Consider the following 16811-nt stretch of genomic DNA (forward strand, 5'->3'; position numbering starts at 1 on the left):
CCCTTTTGTAGCTGGATAGGTGTGTGTGTGCGTGCGTGCGTGCGTGCGTGCGTGCGTGCGTGCGTGCGCTGGTATGTGTATGTTAATGTGTGTGTGTGTCATGTTCCATTATCATTAGCTTTAGACATGTTTATTCGAATTGTTTTACTTTCCCATCTGTACCGTTAGCTGTCAGTCAGGCACCATCGTTTCCATGACCTCCAAACCAGCCTGAAAATGTTGGCCAGTTGCATTTTCTGCATTTTCTGCCATTGATGCAGTCTTCAAGTAGTAGAGAAGAGTCCTCTGGTTCCCAGCTGATGTAGTAAAGAGACGTGCTTAGTACGGCTGCCTGTGGGCTTCTGATAATAATAGAGAGGGGTGCATATTTTGCTGGATTCCATAGAATGTCTGTGAGGATGTGTTACTGGGTCTCGTTGAGTATAGAATACAGTATCTCCTTTACTCATTGGAAACAGCTATGATGATCTCAGGTGTTTTTCTCCACACTGTTAAAATGTTGTGTTTTGTAACACCAAACTGAGCTGCCACCAATGCGAAGAAGACGAAACCTCAACGGTTTTATATCCGTTCATCATGATCCATTACACCTCATGGCACAACAAGGTTAATACTAATGTTGAAATATGCTTTTCTTTATACAAACATGTATGCAACATTGTGTGAAATAATCAAAAAGTCAAAAGATTTTTTAATTAACCACAGTCCTCTAAAATCTGAGTCATGTGGCAAGACATGTTGATTGATAGGTGGGAGAAACAGATTGAAGGATTGGAGCGGGGAATTTAACGCCGGTCTTCGGTGGGGAGAGGGGTGACGTGTCCACAGGTTTTGCATGACTTGCATACATTTTTATTAAGTATATATATATATTTTTTTTTTGTAAATTGCAATTCACCCAAGAATAATTTCTTACCAGTGGTTGAGTGGGTAAAATTCAAAATGAAATGTACCATCTTACTGCCCCTCCTGTTTTCTAATCTTTTTAAATAAAAAAAAAGGCGGAATTCCCCCAAAATATTATCCATAGGCCCTTATCATAAATGAGTGTAGGCAAAAAATATTTGCATTTATAAACCATTGATTGTATGAGAAACACCGTTTTTATGTTTTGATGCTACCTTTACATGCACTGAAACATTCAAAAAGTGTTTTCACAACTCTTAAAAACACCCATGTTAAGGTTGAAGAACCACTTTGGGTGTACTTGGGAGTACTTCATTTATGTCGTAAAACACATTATGTGCATTAAAACTCTTACATTAAACACCCTCCAAACACCATATCTACTTCTCGTGGTTTGATTACACAATCATGGTGTTTTGAGACTTTCTATTTTTACAGTGCAGGTGATAAGGAGAGAAAAGGGAATAACACGATTGACTAATGAGAAGATGGGCCTTCATTGTTATTACTACCATACTTTCCCCTCATTGGACATTTACAATAAACACTTCCTCTATGGTTCTGGACACTAACTGTCATTGTGGCGTATGATAAACATGGATAGGGTATGGCACGTGTCAAACTCATTCCACGGAGGGCTGAGTGTCTACGGGTTTGCGCTCCACCCTTGTACTTGATTTATGAATTAAGGTCACTAATTAGTAAGGAACTCCCCACACCTGGTTGTCTAGGGTTTAATTGAAAGGAAAAAACAAAAAAGTGCAGACACTAGTCTCTCCATGGAATGAGTTTGACACCCCTGGTGTACGGCTATGCTATTCATGGCTATTGAAAACACTGTTACATTATTAGAGACCGTTCTAATTTATCTGTCTTCGCAGAGTTTGACATGGGCCCATATCTCAAGAGTGAAAATATACCGTCTGTGAATTTACTGAGATCAAATCAGAGGCAGACTGTCTATTATTGACTCACATAAGGATTCCGCACCCGCTAGACGGCAGCTCATTTTGACAGCCATAAATAGTCATGTTGTATGTCAATAACAACATCTAAGCAAGGGGGAGAAGCAACAGTAGAGAGGCAGGTAAGTAGATTGAGAGGAACAGGCAGAGGGACAGAGAGAATGAGAGAGGGGGCAGAGATGGAGGACGAAATAAAAAAGGTAGAGTGAGAGGATGTTCGTCTGTTTCGGCCCTGTGGTCTCGTGCCTCATGGGATACCCGGACACTCCGTCAAGATTCTACACTTCATAATCAATCACTATCAGCAGGTTTAAACACACACATTCTCTCTCACACACACACACACACACACCGAATGTGTTTGAGAATATCTTGTCCAGCTCCACCTGAGCAGTCTCAGTATGTCATGTCAGTGTGATAACATGAGATGTGATTCCCTGTGAAGACAGAGAGGTCTGGTGTCTGGGCTGGCCATGTCCTACAGGCTGTCCACTGTCCACTCATAACTGCATTTCAGAGACACTGAGCAAATACAAGAGGACAAGAAGAGGACATTAAATGGTAGTAAAGATATATATATTTTTTTTTTATTAAATCTAGTTTCAGTACAAAGTATTCAATACAATTCATTTACACTTTAGTAATTTAGCAGACACTCTTACCCAGAGCGACATACAGTTAGTGCATTCATCTTAAGATAGCTGGGTGGGACAATCACATCACAGGCATAGTAAGTACACTTTTCCTCAATAAAGTAGTTATCAGCAGAGTCAGTGCCAGAAAGCGGGGGTGGGGTTTAGGAATTATATAATAATTTTTTTTGAGAGGGGGGTCGAGGTGAGGAGGGGGAATATTTAAGATACTCTTAGAAGATGTAGGGTTTCAGATGCTTTCGGAAGATGGGCAGGGTTGGGGTGGAGGGTTTGAGTGAGGGTCTGAAATGTATAAATAGAGCAGGGCCTATACGTTCCAATGTTATGTTCTGTCATATGCATCATACTGCCTGTTAGATAATACAGTATGTCTGTTTACCTCTCTACCGTTCTACAAGCATGCTACTTCACATTACCTCTCCCTACAGTTTCTCCTCTTCTGCCTAGTTAAATAAAGGTTAAATATTTAAAAAATACAAAAATAAGTTTCTCCTAGCAGCCTTGCTTTACTTCTCTTTCTCCTGGGGGAGAATTGTGTGGGAAACACTACAGTACATACAGTCATATGTAATTTTTCTTGCAGAGAAGTTTCCAAACTTAAAGAATTGTGTTTATTATCTGGCCACACATTGGGATCATGAGGTGGATGGTACTTGGGAGTGTTCTCACAAAACCAAATAAGATAACAAAGTCCTGTTAACTGCAGATAAAAGTGAAATACTGTGACTTTAAAAAAAGAGAGGAAAAAAGCCTCTCTCTCAGACATAATGGAGTTTAGAAGTTAGATACTCCTCGCCTGCCCGACCAAGGTCAAAAGAAACTCTCCTGAACATTTTTCCTTCAAATGACGTGTCAACAGTGAAATTCTTCACTGTTTACTGGGGATCAATCCTAAGTGACTCCAGAACAAGGCCGGCAGAGCTTTTTGTGGTTCCCAAATGCTCCTGGCTCAATTCAATTGTGCTGAAAAATGTAGAGCCCAGCATTACGATTCCAGGAAAAACGGTTTACCCCGTCATCCATGACTTCAAATGTTGCATCAGTCTTCATTGGATTTCAATAGACATTCATCAAACAATCAGTCTTATAGAATTTGATCCCTGGCATCCATTTTTTATTGCTAATGCTGGATTACATATGACAAGAAATACTTAATCTGAATGTTTACGCTAAACCATTTCTGATGAATAATCAAATTATATTCTCGTCAACTATAGAGTAGTCCACGCAGAGGTATTCAACTCTTACCCTACGAGGCCAGAAGCCTGCGGGTTTTCTATTCTAACTGAAAATGAATTGCCCCCACGGTCTAAATCAGTCCCCGATTAGAGGGGAACAATGAAAACAAGCAGTGGAGCTGGCTTCGAGGTCCTGAGTTGAGATTGATGTGAGGTTACAATTTGTATTCTCTGTTCTATCTTTATATTGGTAATAGTAAAAGTCATGACACATGTCTGGGTCAAATATTTGAAAAAGTTGGTCACGGACAAAACACACATAATATTAATATACATAAAGTATATTTAAATCTGAGGGAATGTGTTGTGTACTGCGGGAGGAACCCTTGTGTGCCCACTGCCAAGGTGTTATGGGTAGTGTAGTTTAATTTTCAGTGTGGCCACTTTCCTCACTTTTTACACCAGGGATGGGCAACTTCAGTCCTCGGGGGCCGGGGGGTGTCACATTTTTGCCCGAGCCACAGCTAACACACCTGACTCCAATAATCAACTAATCATGATCTTCAGTTTATAATTCAATTAGTTTAATCAGCTGTGTTTGCTAGGGATGGGGAGAAAGTGTGACACCATTCAGGCCCCCGAGGACTGGAGTTGCCAGTCCCTGCGTACACTCATAGAAAAAAGGTGCCATCTAGAACCTAAAGTAGGTTATTTGGCTGTCCCCATAGGAGAACCAGGTAGAACCCTTTTGGGTTCCATGTACAACCCTTTCCACAGAGGGTTCTACATGGACCCCAAAATGGTTGTACCTGATACCAAAAAGGGTTCTATCTGGAACCAAAAAGGGTTCTATCTGGAACCAAAAAGTGTTCTCCTATGGGGACAGCCAAATAACTATTTTGGAACCATTTACTCTATGTAATGTAGTATATTTTTTGCTTGTGTTGCAACATTGTAGGCTTGGGCGATATATGTTAAATAAAGGTTCAATGAAATAACATTTAAATAAACCATTTATTCTGTATACCGGGGGATTTTGAAATATATTTCATTGGTTTTCATTGGTATGATTTTCAATACCGTAAAACGAATAGAAAAATAATATTAATACAATAAAAATACATTTTGTAATGCAGAAAAGAGAGACTACATGTGTGGCTGTTTTATGAAAATCTGTGAATATGTGGCCATGTAAACATTTTTGGTGGGTCTCAGGGAACGTAAAACTGTTAGGAAGGGAGACTTTTGAAACAGGATTGAATGAAGTGGCAGTATATACAGTATGTTGAATGAGAAACTAATGACCATTAAGAGCTTCACAAGTTTTACAATATCTTTCACTCTACCATTTACTTTCTTTTGCTATTTACTATTTACTTACTTTTGTAGCTCGCTCTTCATCAGAAGCACACTTTTTGTAAGTAGTTAGACATTTAGCTGGAATTTAGGATTTGAGTGTGTGATTGGTTGACGATAGGCCTATGACAGTGGCCTACGTCTCATCTTGTGCTGCGCCAAATATCAGATCTCAACAACAATTGGAGAAGTGTTTTAGATCACCAGTACCACACCCTTATGATATATATATATTTTTTTTCCGTAAGCACAACGTGACTGCAAGAGACAGGTTGGATTGTCTGACTGAAATACAGTACATAGGACCTTTAAAAAAAAATTGTACTGTTTGAATTTGTTAATAAAATATGGGACATAATGACAGTTTATCTTTAAAAAACAATTGTACTGTTTGAATTTGTTAATAAAATATGGGACATAACGACAGTTTATCGCAGCTCCACTCTAGCTTGGTTAGTACACACCGGTGGAGGCTGGTGGGAGGAGCTAAAGGAGGACAGGCTCATTGTAATAGCTGGAATGGAATCAATGGAACGGTATCAGACAGATCAAACCATATGGAAACCACATATTTCACGCCGTTCCATTGATTCCAGCCATTACAATGAGCCTGTCCTCCTATAGCTCCTCCCACCAGCCTCCACTGGTACACACACTAGTGTGTGTGGTGTGTGTGTGTGTGTGGTGTGGTGTTGTGTGTGGTGTGTTGTGTGTGTGTGTGTGTGTGTGTGTGTGTGGGGGTGTGTGTGTGTGTGTGTGTGTGTGTAAGGGAAAGATCGAAGCCATCTTTCATCTCCTGCAGCGTCCAGGTACTCTACATGATATGATGATACAGACCCAATTAAGGGATGGGGCTGCGTGAAAAATGTGATGACAGGGCAAACGGAAGCCTCTGATCTGCCATCTGAAAGAGAGAGAAAAGAGTGGAGGGGGAGAGAGAGAGTTGATAAGGGAAATGAAAAGGAGGGAGAGGGTGAGGAAGGAGAAGGAGGGAGAAGGGGAAAGGTTTAATGGGAGAGAGAAGAGGTGTATCCAGAGTGACTTACAGTAGTGAATGTATACATTTGTCGTACTTATTCGTACTACTACCACTTCTCTCCCTCCTTTCCTCCTCGTGGCCTTTCAAGCCATGACTTCTCCCTCCCTGATGACACCTAGATTATGAATGCTTTGTTAATGCCAGTGTTGCCTTAAGCTTATGCCTTGTATGTCATTTAATTGTATGCTTTGTACGCGAATCCATTCATTTTAAAATGTAATTAAATCTATTTGCCTTTAGTATTCCATGTCACGTGTGGGCTATGTAGGAGAAACGTAGACGATTCAAACACTAACCTGAAATCTTACAAAGTTTTCTCTGGTTGACAAGGTGCTTCGGGTAATGAGCGTAGCTAGTATCTTATCCATTTTAGATTTTACGGTTGTGTCTAATTTGACATATGCTAACACATTGACACTGTAGGAACACGTACGGTCTTTGTACTGTATGCAAACTGTGTGTTTCTCAACATTGTCAGGGTCCATCAGAAACAAATAAAGCCATGTCAGTAACCGTTCTCCTTTGATCCCACAGAGGACCTAATTATGTCAAAGGCATACAGACAAGGCTTGCTGTAGACAGAAATCATGTGGGGGAAAATTAATAATTCTCAAAAATATTATTGAATATACTTTATTCCATTTATTGAGAAAATACAGTGATTTGATGTACTGTTTCAATCAATTCATATTTCAGATAAAGAGCAACTGCACTGTGGGTTCCATTTTGGTTCACTTATACTCAAGTCTAAGGACAGCAATACAGACTTTTACAATTCAGAATAAATGATGTTGTACTTTTACAGCCCAGTAGAAGGTAAACAGTTTTGCAACTGATTTTTAAATCACAATGATACAGAAATTACTGGGTGCTGACTATGCATGCTGATAAGAAATAGTCGTTTGCTGTATCCTTCTTCATCAGCATACTGTATCTTGACTGTTGTTGATGATCAGATGGAGATGACAGTCCATGCCTCTCTCTCCACGACAGACAGCTGTAGATAGTCACCCAAATAGATGCTCCACCTAGACAAGACAAACACACACTATTAGTTTAACAATGTAATCTCTGTCCAAGTGATCATTCTCTTCATGTTAAACTCTTGTGTCTTGGGTGAACTTGGAACTTTGAACTTGGAGGGGCATTACTTTCATACCCCAGGCAATGAATAGTATTTTCCTTTTGTTATCCAATGGACAGCTATGTGTTTTCAGTACCTTGCAAAAGTATTCATCCCCTTTGTCGTTTTTCCTATTTTGTTTCATTACAACCTGTAATTTAAATGGATTTTTATTTGGATTTCATGTAATGGACATACACAAAATAGTCCAAATTGGTGAAGTGAAAAAAATTACTTGTTTCAAAAATAATAAGAATAATTTAATACAGAAAAGTGGTGCGTGCATGTGTATTCACCCCCTTTGCTATGAAGCCCCTAAATAAGATAAGTACAACCAATTACCTTCAGAAGTCACATAATTAGTTAAATAAAGTCCACCTGTGTGCAATCTAAGTGTCACATGATCTCAGTGTATATACACCTGTTCTGAAATCAATCAATCAATCAATTTTATTTTATATAGCCCTTCGTACATCAGCTAATATCTCGAAGTGCTGTACAGACACCCAGCCTAAAACCCCAAACAGCTAGTAATGCAGGTGTAGAAGCACGGTGGCTAGGAAAAACTCCCTAGAAAGGCCAAAACCTAGGAAGAAACCTAGAGAGGAACCAGGCTATGAGGGGTGGCCAGTCCTCTTCTGGCTGTGCCGGGTGGAGATTACAACAGAACTATGCCAAGATGTTCAAAAATGTTCATAAGTGACAAGCATGGTCAAATAATAATCATGAAAGGCACCAGAGTCTGCAACACCACTAAGCAAGGGGCACCACCACCAAGCAAGCGGCACCATGAACACCAAGGAGCTCTCCAAACAGGTCAGGGACAAAGTTGTGGAGAAGTACAGATCAGGGTTGGGTTATACAAAAATATCAGACACTATGAACATCCCACGGAGCCCCATTAAATCCATTATTCAAAAATGGCACCACAACAAACCTGCCGAGAGAGGGCTGCCCACCAAAACTCATGGAGCAGGCAAGGAGGGCATTAATCAAAGAGGCAACAAAGAGACCAAAGATAACCCTGAAGGAGCTGCAAAGCTCCACAGCAGAGATTGGAGTATCTGTCCATAGGACCACTTTAAGCCGTATACTCCACAGAGCTGGGCTTTACAGAAGAGTGGCCAGAAAAAAGCCATTGCTTAAAGAACAAATAAGCAAACACATTTGGTGTTCACCAAACGACACGTGGGAGACTCCCCAAACATATGGAAGAAGGTACGCTGGTTAGATGAGACTAAAATTGAGCTTTTAGGCCATCAAGGAAAACGCTATGTCTGGCGCAAACCCAACACCTCTCATCACCCCGATAACACCATCTCCACAGTGAAGCATGGTGGTGGCAGCATCATGCTGTGGGTATGTTTTTCATCGGCAGGGACTGGGAAACTGGTCAGGATTGAAGGATGGTGCTAAATTCAGGGAAATTCTTGAAGGTAACCTGTTTCAGTCTTCAAGAGATTTGAGACTGGGACGGAGGTTCACCCTTGAGCAGGACAATGACCCTAAGCATACTGCTAAAGCAACACTTGAGTGGTTTAAGGGGAAACATTTAAATCTCTTGGAATAGTCTAGTCAAAGCCCAGATCTCAAGATTGCTGTACACCAGCGGAACCCATCCAATTTGAAGGAGCTGGATCAGTTTTGCCTTGAAGAATGGTCAAAAATTCCAGTAGCTAAATGTGCCAAGCTTATAGAGACATACTGTACCCCAAGATAATTGCAGCTGTAATTGCTGCAAAAGGTGGCTCTACAAAGTATTGACTTTGGGGGGGTGAAGAGTTATGCATGCTCAAATGTTCATTTTTTTGTCTTATTTTTGTTTTACAATAAAAAATATTTTGCATCTTCATAGTGGTAGGCATGTTGTGTAAATCAAATGATACAAACTCCCCAAAAATTCATATTAATTCCAGGTTGTAAGGCAACAAAATAGGAAAAATGCCAAGGGGGTGAATACTTTCGCAAGCCACTGTATGTTACAATAGAGTTTATATATTTTTTCAAACCAACTGTTCATCCAAACATATTACTTACAAGTACAGCACAACAAACACACATAGTGTAGCTACTGTCAAAAATATGAGGAATAGCACCTTTTTTTCTAAGAATGTACCATCTAGAACCTAAAATGGTTCTTCAGCCGACCCCATAGGAGAACCCTGTGACTAACTCTTTATGGTTCCAGCTAGAACTATTTTGGGTTCCAGGTAGAACCCTTTCCACAGATCCAAAAAGGGTTATCCTGTGGGGACTGCAGAATAACCCTAAAATAAATAAATCTTAGCTTTTTTTGTGTGTGCTCCAACTCCTTTCTACCTTGAATTAGTCCTTTTGGAAGTTTTTCTTGTTAAGCCCTTCTCGTGATTTTTTGCCATTGTTGTTGAACACCCCTACTGTCTTTTGTTTGCTGAAGCACGAAGGCCCACCTAAACCCTTTTGGAACCTTTTTTCTAAGAGTGAACTTTCTACTATACATTTTGCATACATTTCACCACATACAAACTCCAGGCCTGCAGATGAAGAGGACTCTGAGTTCAAAGTTCCCAAGGTACTCGACAGCAACAAAGGGCCACAACAATGGCTCCTGACATGAGTCTACCTCATATCACACTGCACTTTCCACGCATTGTTCCCCTGGCCTTCTCACATGTATTGCCTTACATTATGTTCTTAGAAGTGGATAAGACAGCCAGGTTTTGTGCTGGGGACACAAGGCCTGGGAGTGTCTCCCAGACGCGTATTATTCTCTCATAAGGCGATGGGGCGATGGAGCTGGGGAACGCCTTATCAGATCCCCCCTACACTCACCCCAACCTGGGTTCAGATCCTCTGTACAACCCCCCCACCACCACCACCACTCCCTCACCAGACACTCCCTCCAACAAGGTATTATGCTATCACGTTTCTCGCAACTATAGAGGCTGCTGACAAGCATAGAGACTCTGGTAGACTTTATGGGGCATTATGAAAGTATATACCATGTTGCTACAGTGGCTGGGGCTACTGGAGTTTCAACAGAGATACGGCTGGTTATTGCTTTAAATAGTGTAAAAATGATTCAGGATAAATACATTGTCTATCATCTTGATACATTGCTGTCCAGCAGTTGACATTTCGGGGGTAAGCACAGCAGTGTATATTACAAGGTACTTTCTGTTTTGTGCAGGTATTTGGAGAGCACTAAAATATATACTGTAGCTGCTAATACACAACTGGTTTTCAGTGGATGGGCCCCCACTGCATTCAACTGTGCATCTCTCCTTGCCTCGAACAACAAAACCCAAACGGAAGAAAGAACAGAGCAGAGTTCAAAGGGCACACCTACTTGCTTGCACAGAGCACCTTAAGGGCACTCCCTGCCTGCCTGCCTGTCACCCTCCCTCCCTGCCTACCTGCCTCCCTCCCTTATTGCCTGCCTTCCTCCCTGCCTCCCTACCTCCCTCCTTTCTCGCATGCCTGTCTTCTGGCCGTTTGTGGCAGGCAGGTTCTTTTATTTCTTTCTTACATCCTACTCTCTGCATCCTACTCCCTTTGAGTCTGCACATTTACACATCTATCTGGAGCTAAAGCCGCGTCAAACTAAACACATGCTTCACACACGTGTGTGACTGTCTGTGTGTGGGCGTGTACATTTCTGTGTGTTTAACACATCTCTATCCCACCACTGAGTGACTGGGCGTTGCTTATACCTATCCCAGAGTTCTCAGTTACCTCGGATGGGCCCTGTGGCTTTCTATGGTGGTACAGGCGACTTAGTGACACAGCCAGATGGAGGGGGCTAATGGTTGACTACACACACACACACACACACACACACACACACACACACACACACACACACACACACACACCAATCACACACACACACACACACACACACACACACACACACACACACAGCTTTGTTCCTTTTTCTGGAATGCACATCCATTTAAGCAGTACCTTTGTCCTCCAAAAAGTAACTCGAAAGGTACATTCTTGATTTAAATTACTTTTGAAGGTATTTTAAAAGCAAAGACAAGTATTTAACGTATTTCAAAACTCCTTTAAAGAATGAGATGTATAAATGCAATCCATTGTCCAGATTTTACAGTGAAAACCAGTAGAGATATTTCGGTAGAACATTACACTGAGTATACAAAACATTAAGAACACCTGCTCTTTCTATGACACAGACTGACCAGGTGAATCCAGGTGAAAGTTATGATCCCTTACTGATGTCACTTGTTAAATACACTTCAATCAGTGTAGATGGGGAGGAGACATGTAAGCCTTGAGACAAATGAGACATGGACTGTGTATGTGTGCCATTCAGAGGGTGACTGGGCAAGACAAAACATTTAAGGGCCAAAGTACATCCAGCCAACTTGACACAACTGTGGGAATCATTGGAGTCAACATGGGCCAGAAACCCTGTGGAACGCTTTCGACACCTTGTAGAATCCATGCCTCGATGAATTGAGTCTGTTTTGAGGGCAAAATGGGGGAGGGGGGGGGATTCAACTCAATTATTTTAAGCAACATATTGCGATTGATTTATTCTGAACTGTTTTGGTAAAATGTAATTAACAAAAATTTCAACAACTTACATACATTTTTATTAAGTATGTGTTATTGTTTAAAAAAAATGGTTATCAATTTCAATTCACCTCAGAATAATTCTTACAGTATAGGGCTATAGAAACCTTAAGGAGACATACTTTTGTACATGTCAGGTTGGATGGAAACAGACATGATCAAAACGCACAACAAAAGCCTTTCCAGCAGAGGGAGGCTATTTGTTTTGGATGCTTGAAACATTGCATTATCTCCTTCAGTGTTGCAGTCAGAGAGTAAATAATGTATAGTCTCTCCTGCACTGTGAAAAAGCCCAGTCTTTCACTTCAGGGATCATCCAGGGTTTACCTTTATAAATGGGCTTTCAGGGTCTTCAGAGAAATGGATAGCACCACAGAATGTGGGTCAGACCATTTAATTTGCACAGCGTTTCTCTTTGTCTCATTCAATCAGTGTTTGACAGATGCAATGTCACTCATCACATCTTAGGGACATGTGGGGCCAAAACTATTTCAGACTATGAATTGGTTGAGGTAAGGATGATTTGATCCATGATAAGAGGTTATTGAGACAGATATGGCCCAGCTAACGAGAGGACAAGAACAGACCTATGTGAAATGCCAGATCTCTCTCTCACCTCTTCGATCTGTGGGCCACACTTAACACATGGACAAATCAGTCGCTATCCTCTTTCTCTCTGTCTGGCTCCTCTCACCTGAAACAGAATAACATAATGGGATGTTAGAAGTGTTTCCCACTGACAATACAGGGGAAAGTGTTCAGACCACTTTACTTTTCCCACATTTTGTTACGTTATAGCCATATATTAAAATTGATTAAATAATATTTCCACACACAATACCCCATAATGACAAAGCGAAAACAGGTTTTTAGAAATACCTTATTTACATAAGTTTTCAGACCCTTTGCTATGAGAAATTGAGCTCAGGTGCATCCTGTTTCCATTGAACATCCCTGAGATGTTTCTTCAACTTGATTGGAGTCCACCTGTGGTAAATTCAATTGATTGGACATGATTTGGAAAGGCACACACCTGTCTATATAAGGTCCCACAGATGACAGCGCATGTCTGAGCAAAAACCAAGCCATGAGTTCAAAGGAATTGTCCGCAGAGCTTCCGAGACGGGATTGTGTCGAGGCACAGATCTAGGAAAGGGTACCAAAAAATGTCTGTAGCACTGAAGGTCCCCAGGAACACAGTGGCCTCCATCATTCTTAAATGGAAGAAGCTTGGAAACACCAAGACTCTTCCTAGAGCTAGCCGCCAGGCCAAACTGAGCAATCGGGGGAGAAGGGCTTTGGTCAGGGAGGTGACCAAGAACCTGATGGTCACTCTGATAGAGCTCCTGAGTTCCTCTGTGGAGATGAAAGAACCTTCCAGAAGGACAACGATCTCTGGAGCACCCCACCAATCAGGTCTTTATGGTAGAGTGGCCAGACTGAAGCCACTCCTCAGTAAAAGGCACATGACAGCCCGCTTGGAGTTTGCCAAATGGCACCTAAAGGACACTCAGGCCATGAGAAACAATATTCTCTTGTCTGATGAAACCAAGATTGAACTCTTTGGCCTGAATGCCAAGCGTCACATCTGGAGGAAATCTGGCACCATCCCTACGGTGAAGCATGGTGGTGGCAGCATCATGCTGTGGGGATGTTTTTCAGTGTCAGGGTCTGGGAGACTAGCCAGGATCAAGGGAAAGATGAACAGATGAAAGTACAGAGATATCCTTGATGAAAACCTACTCCAGAGCGCTCAGAACCTCAGACTGGGGCGAAGGTTCACCTTCCAACAGGACAATGACCCAAGCACAAAGCGATGACAACACAGGAGTGGCTTCAGGACAAGTCTTAATGTCCTTGAGTGGCCCAGCCAGAGCCCAGACTTGAACCTGATCGAACATCTCTGGAGAGACCTGAACATAGCTGTGCTGCAACACTCCCCATCCAACCTGACAGAGCTTGAGAGGATCTGCAGAGAGGAATGGGAGAAACTCCCAACATACAGGTGTGCCAAGCTTGTAGCGTCATTCCTAAGAAGCCTCAAGTCTGTAATCGCTGCCAAAGGTGCTTCAACAAAGTACTGAGTAAAGGGTCTGAATACTGTTTTTGCTTTGTCATTATGGGGTGTTGTGTGTGGATTGATGAGGGGAAAAAATTATTTAATCAATTTTAGCATAAGGCTGTAACGTAACAAAATGTGGAAAAAGTAAAGGCGTCTGAATACTTTCCGAATCACTATGTTTCATGAGCGGACCGCAGTGACACAGACTTGTCCTATTTTTATGTCCCTGTTTGGTTCTCTTATAGAAGCCTTTGACAGTAGAGTCGCATCTTAAGTCTGGCTATTGTGGCACCACGACATAACTCTCTATGGCTCCCTTCCCCCTCTTTCCCACCAGTTAGAGGTACATTGAAAGAGTTTCAAAAACTCTCAATTATTTATTTATTTGATTTTCTGTTCACACCTCAGCAAATGTGCAGGCTGCTTGGGTTAAAAATATACACCCCCCCCCCCGGGCGTTTAGTACACGTGTATGTGTTCGCAGGCACAGGTGTGTATGTTATGTCACATACATACTTTTTTTCAATACTTTTGTCAACAAAACATAAAAATTCTGAGCTGCGGATTGGGCCGCTAATATGGTAAAGGCTCTGTGCACTACTTATGTGAAGAAAAACAATGTCTACATATTTCAAAAAATATATATATATTATTATGATCTATTTGAGACACCATGAGGTCCCAGATGGTATTATTATAACACAGTTTGATCTGTGTGTAGTGTGTAGTGTGTAGTGTGTGTGTGTGTGTGTGTGTGTGTGTGTGTGTGTGTGTGTGTGTGTGTGTGTGTGTGTGTGTGTGTGTGTGTGTGTGTGTTCTGTGTAGTGTATTGGAAAGAGTAAGAGATGTATTCACCTGCCCTGTCTTGTGTTCTGTACTCTTTGCCCTGACTGAATGTGTGTCTGTCTGAGTATACATGGTGTTAGTACAGTCACAAAACTTTGCAATGCAAGCCATTAGCAGCAACCATTGTTGGGGCTACAACTGTATAAAACCCCTAAAACACAACTGAATACATGCATCCCCATCCCACGTGCACACACGCACACTCACACCACTACCTCCACCACCCCTTAAACTAAAAATAGAAGCTAAACAAAGACACGACAATGTGCTGATGTTCTAGCAACAATTACATTCTGGGTGAGTGTGAATAAATTGGACCAAATCCGTGTTGAACTGATGAATCAAAGAGCATTGCGGCAGATGAAAGGTGTGGGTAATTTATGTATGTCTGTACACAGCTAACTGGCTCTGGCTTTAGTCTACTGTGTGTGAGTGAATATTAATGTCACCGAGATATGTGGTTCTTAAAGGATCTCCATGCTCTCCCCCCTCCCCCCCGTCTACCCCCTCTGCCCTTGGCCATGTCGCCGTAGTATCTCCCTGGCATGCTGAAGGGTTGTCATGGATACCACCAGACACATCCGCCATACCATGAGCGGGGGACGCTGAGCGCTTCGGTGGGGCCGGCGCCGAGACTTTCCCCCCTCCACCTCCCTTCCCCCCTCAACCCATCAACCCCCACCCAATCCCCTCTTTCCCCCTTCACATATTACAGCCCAAACCCCCTCTCCATGGCTCTTTTCCCCGTTTTTTTGCTGGCTAGGCCTGAGACTAACAGCCACTATCCATACCCCATACCAGGGTCCTGTCTGCCTTTCAGTGGAGTGATAATGAATTCATGGCATTCTGAGTAGGAGGTACAGGAGACACAGACACATGGCTGAACCAGGAGTAACACAAGAATTAAATAAGACTCCACAAACCTGCACAGATGTATCTCCGGGGCCAACGCCTTGAGTGAGCTGAATGCGACAGTGAAATGTGTGTGTGTGTGTGTCTGTTTGCTTGAGGCCTGGATTCAACTTGAGGTTCATCCTGGAGATATCCTTTTCATAAGCCACTGTCAATTATTCAACAGTGCACTGGCTTAAATGCTCTGTGTTCAAACTCTCCACTCTGCCTAACATTCGCCACTTATGATCTGTGCACTTTTCCATTGAGGTGAACATAGGTGTGTTGATCGGTTCAAATGTTCACACTCAAGTCTTAGAACTTAAAAAAAAAAAAGAACATTTAATACAATTGCTGACACTCAACATGGTTATGCACAGTCATAGTTGCGTTAAATACCACACCACATAAAATATTGTCCCGCAAACAAATCCATAAAATCCAGTCTCGCAAACAGAAGCAAAGGAGTTAATATTTTATGACACCTCCTCTCGCTCACCCTACCCTCCCTTTAATATTTTCCAATACGACAGCGCTCTCTTCTTGCACGTATGCTCAGGAAAAATAATCCTCTGTGATTGGAAAGCACATTTTAAGTGTCAATTATTCTTATGCAAATGCATGGGCAGTTTCTCATGTCTGAAAAGGTTGGGAGCACAGATGGGTGCAGACACAATTCTCCCTCCAAAAAACACAGTGTCTTCCCGTCTGCCTCTTTATGTGTACCTCCAGGACAAGAAAGCTCCCAGACAAAGAAAGCTTGCATAATGGGACCGTGATATTTGCATGCTTGTTGTCCATGCTGAACACCAAACATATCGTAAATTGACGATACAATACTGGAACTCTAACTGTGGCCTAGAAGGGCCATTCAACACCAAAACAGTAAAGATATTATAGGCTATGCAATACTATGTTATTACCATTGTTATGTAAACAATGCCACAACAATGCCACATTGTATCACTGGGGATAATGTGGACTAAAACGACCATGGGGAAAAGCATCTATCCAACCTCAGAGTGGCTTTGTCATTTCATAATTCGTATAACTCACCATATTAACTAGTAGTTGTGTTCTATGTAGTTTACACCTTCTCCGAGCCAGAGCCTCCACCAGGAGACAGAGAGACCGAGAGCGAAAGAGAGGGCTAGAGAGAGTGAGAGACGGAGAGAAAAAAAGAACGAAAGAAAGAGAGAGACAGAGATCAG

General features: G+C 41.9%; 1 long non-coding RNA gene across 5 annotated transcripts in view; it reads right to left on the minus strand.

Moving 5' to 3' along the window:
* Positions 1-6714: 6714 nt before the first annotated feature.
* Positions 6715-16811, minus strand: part of LOC139023620 (uncharacterized) — a 71301-nt gene continuing 61204 nt past the window's right edge. For all 5 annotated transcript variants that reach the window (XR_011474773.1, XR_011474772.1, XR_011474774.1 and 2 more), the window contains 2 exons: positions 12418-12495; positions 6715-7125 (listed from right to left, as the gene is read on the minus strand). This is a non-coding gene — a long non-coding RNA (uncharacterized lncRNA). The remainder of the gene's footprint in view (positions 7126-12417; positions 12496-16811) is intronic.

This window comes from Salvelinus sp. IW2-2015, linkage group LG33, assembly GCF_002910315.2.
Source record: "Salvelinus sp. IW2-2015 linkage group LG33, ASM291031v2, whole genome shotgun sequence".
NCBI classification, from domain to species: Eukaryota; Metazoa; Chordata; class Actinopteri; order Salmoniformes; family Salmonidae; genus Salvelinus; species Salvelinus sp. IW2-2015.